Source organism: Cibotium barometz, chromosome 16 (assembly GCF_041138505.1).
Source record: "Cibotium barometz isolate CiBa-2024 chromosome 16, ASM4113850v1, whole genome shotgun sequence".
In the NCBI taxonomy this organism is placed as follows: domain Eukaryota; kingdom Viridiplantae; phylum Streptophyta; class Polypodiopsida; order Cyatheales; family Cibotiaceae; genus Cibotium; species Cibotium barometz.
Genome location: NC_141061.1, coordinates 26,382,055 through 26,386,617, shown reverse-complemented (window position 1 = coordinate 26,386,617; position 4,563 = coordinate 26,382,055).

Genomic DNA, 4,563 nt, shown 5'->3' with positions numbered 1-4,563 from the left:
ATGCATAAGGCTTTATGCATAAAGCCTTATGCATGTGAGAAGTAGGCTATACATAAGCCTTATGCATAAAGCCTTATGTATGAAGCAGGCTATGCATTAGCCTTGTGCATAAAGCCTATGTAATAAACCTTATGTATAAAGCCTTATGCATAGGGCTTCATGCATAAAGCTTCAAGAAAAGTCTTTATGCATAATGCCTTATGCATGATTCAAGCCTATTCATAAAGCAAGCTAGGCATAAGCCTTATGCATAAAGCCTATGCATTAAGCTCTAGGCATAAAGCCTATGTATAAGCATTATTCATAAAGCTGTATGGATAGCTTACGCATAAAGCTTTATGCATAAGGTTGTGCTTCATACATAGGCTTCATGTATAAAGCCTTATGCATATCTTTTTTTAATGCATAAGGCCATATGAATAGACCATAGTCTTAATGTAGTGTTATTTATGCATAATGCTTATGCTTACTATATATGAAAGTTTTATTTTTTTAGGTTGTGGGTTTTGACATCCCTATGCACACACTCTTATCCCTTGAGGTAAGATCCCTTTCCTTCCACATTTATTTATGCATGCATATTTGCACCCTCGAGTACTTGCAAGCATTATTTTTATATGCCTTGTCCTTTAATGCAGGTGGTTGTCCTAGGCTTATGCATGAAGCATGTTCTTGAAGCATTATGCATGTCTTATGCATAGCATATGTATAAGGCTTTATGCATGAAGCAGGCTATGCATAAGCCTTATGCATAAAGCTTGATACGTAAAGCCCTAAGCATAAAGACTATGCGTAAGCCTTATGCACAAGGTTTCATGCATAAAGCTTCATGTAAAGGCTTTATGCAACGCATAGGGCTTCATGCATAAAGCCTTATGCATAGCGTGCTTTATGCATAATAATTCATGCCTAAAGCCTTATGAATAGACCATATGCTTAATGATCTCTTTATGGATAATCATAGGCTTAATATATATCACTACAAGGGATCGGGCTCATACCCGCGCTCTTAGCCGCTAAAAATGACTTGTGAAAAAAAGTAGCGGGCCCGTGTATCAGCGCGTGTATCATCGCGGCCAGAGACATGCGTGTAAAACCGCGTGTACAGTACCTCTCAGACGCGCGTATACACGGGTGTGTAGCCGCGTTTTTTTACACAGACGCGTTGATACACGCGGCTATACACGCTTTTTATTATATTAGACGCACTTATACACGGGTGTATAGCCGCATCCTGTTCAGTTCCAATGTCCCAGACGCGTTTATAGGTTACACGCACTATACACGCTTTTTATTATATTAGACGCACTTATACACGGGTGTATAGCCGCATCCTGTTCAGTTCCAATGTCCCAGACGCGTTTATACTTGCGTTAATACACGCGTTTCTTTAATTTAGACGCGCTTATACACGCGTTATTGCCAGTTTATACGCATTAATACACGCGTAATTTCCAGGATATCCGCGCAGATACACGCGAGTTTTAGCAGGTCTGACGCGTTTATACACGCAAACAAAGAGCAAAAAAAAAATCCAGAGAGTGCTATTTGGTGCCTGAATACTGTTCCAGCATTCCAGCACCCAATAGCACTCTCTGGTTTAGGGTTTTTGGTGCATTAGACCATCCCATTAGACCATCCACGAAGAACATATGCACGAGGGAGATTAAGACAAGAACGACATGAATGCATACATTGTCATTACACGATTCAAGACAGACATGAATGTAATACTATCGATCAATCAATTCAATATTACTATCAAAATTTCATACATGTATACAAGGGAGTCCATATCTCGAAGTAGCCCATGGCTTGAGTTTACAAAAAAATATATACAATCACATCCTCAATATGGAATGTGATACTACAAGTCTGAGTACTACTCAGACCCAGATGATGACTCGGTGCTCCCCCCATGCTCAGATGAGCTCGCATCGGTCGGAATGTCCGAGGAGTAGTGCTCACGTCCACCCTCTGCAACGGCGGCCGATGGATCATCAGCAGCTTGTGCCTGTTCAAGTAATATATAGTATATAAGTATATATATATGCAATTCAATAAACCAAAACCATTCGTTACGAATTTTCAAGTACCTGTCGACCGTATGGTCTCATGGCCATCTCAAACTGCGCGTCCGTAATACGTCCCTCGGCTCTGAAGATGGCCCACGTGTCACGTCTGCTATGCCGGCGAGCATACGCAGTATCGTGGGTTGTGGGCTTCCTCCCCGTAACCCGTCGCTGTATCATAATCAACACAATTTGTAAGAGTAAAACAATCATAGAATCAATGAATTAAGTAAACAATCAAATAAAGTGGCAGGATACTTACGAACTCTGCCTCCCATGACTCGACGCCGCCAGATCCGAAATGCAAAGATCCAATGGTCTCCATCTGGATCCGTCGTGCCTCCACATGCTGCCTGCTCTTCACGCCACCCTCTGCTCGTTTCTTTGCCTCCTTCCACTCGCGTTTGTGCGCAGTGGCAGGTTTCTCGGCAGGATAGCCACCCGCAGCTACATTTAGCCGGTCATCGTACGCGAGTTTTTTAAGGTGAGATCTTTTATTACTTAAGATCTCCCTTATTCGCGTCCTTCCCCATACATCCGAGAATGTAGCATGTGGGGGATTGGGGTACCGACTATGTACAGCCTCTATCACCTCCCCAACTAATCGGCTATTTTGATCTTTAAATTTAATAAAACAATTTCTATATGAGTTTGATACTACCCCACGCATGTACTCCATTACCTCCCTCCCCCTCGCATCCATCACTATCCCGCCCCTATCCGTCACATCATAGCAGACTACTCTCTCTATCTCTCTCATCTCCTCCTCTTCCGAACTGTCTCCTCTAACTCTTCTCTCTCTATCTCCTCTCTCACCGCGTGCCCTACTACCTCCCCCACTTCCCCCACCTCCCCCACCAAAGCACCCGCCGCATCCTCCACTCCCACTCTTCCTACTGCTGCGGGTGGAGTCACGACTGGGGGATTGTCTACGTGACGGTGGCTGTGAGCCCTGACGTGACGGTGGCTCTGAGGGAGCACGTGATGGTGGCTGTGAGGGTGTACGTGAGTGTGTCTGGGACGAGGTATGTCTCCTCGGTGGACGTGGAAGAGGAGAAGCTGCATGCCGTCTCGTCGGACTCGGAGGAATAGACGGCACTGGAGTGCCCTGGATACTCGCGGTAGGGGTATAGACACCAGGCAGGGAAGGAGGGGGATGGGCATACATATACTCTGTAAGCTCAACCGGACCAGGTTGGCGCCCAAAGTGATTCATCATCTCCATCAACCAATTGCTGTACGCAAATGGATCGTATGAAGAACCTGGAATATCCATAAAGAACCTGCAACAAACATCTTCATGTACATCATGGGCTGTCTCTTGACTCACACAAATTAAATCATTCAAGTCAGTTGCTTGCAAATCATGAAATCTGAAACGCCGCAGTTTTCTGTCTGCAGAAACGCGTGTATACACCCGTCAAAAAACGCGTGTATACACTCGTCCAAAAACGCGTGTATATGCGCGTGAACATACTCTGCAGACAGGTTACACGCGCTTCTACACGCGTTCGTACACGCGACCTGCGAAAAAATTTTCTCGAAAAGACCGACCCCCCGACAAAGACAGAATGTCCTTATAAAAGGACCAGCCATTGTCGCCCCTGTCAGGATGCAGTAACCCAATCGTGTGCAAAAAGACAAACCCAAAGAGCAAAGAGCAAAGTAAACAAATCTGACAAAAGAGACAAGGCACAGGACAAAGTGACTCACCTCTGAAAAAGTGAGTCTTCTCTGCTCCTTCTCTGCTCCCTCCTTCTCCCGTGTGTGTGCTCCTTTCTCTGCTCCCTCCTTGCTGTTGGAAGAGGCGAAAACAGGCGAAAACGCATGCACTGTTGATTTCTTAGTTCAAAATCTATATTTGGGGAAGGCGGGCTGTTTTTAGTTTAAACATACCGCCGCGTTTATATTCGCGTATATAAACGCAGGTATGTTCGCGTGTATGTGATTTTAGCTGCGTTTATACACGCGTTTTGCAGAAATTAGCCGCGTGAATACACGCGATTTTTAGGAAGTAGCCGCGTTAATACACGCAATTTTTAGGAGATAGCCGCGTAAATACACGCGATTTTGTGCTTTCATTAAAAACATATAATGATTTTGTGTTTTCTGATTTGTACACAGGATGTCATCAACCTCTTCAAGCAGTTCTGGGGAAGATGAGACAATGCGTCATCGTAATCGCGATGTGTGGTTGGGACAACGGATCAAATGTATGTGTAATCGATGTCAAGGATGCATTGTACGAGCACGTCGAATTACCTTGAATCACATCTCCATGTATGGAGAATGGAATCAAACAGGTTTAGAGGTGAGTAGATGTAAATTGATGGTATTCAAATGACTCATGGTATCCAAATTAAATTAAAAGAGTTGTAACATATAATTTGATAAATTGAAGCAGGATGCAGTACCACACCCTAACATGGTACCCTACGCGCGACGAGAGCACGTAAAGTGTTGACGAGATGATGCTGGAGCTTCGGGATCT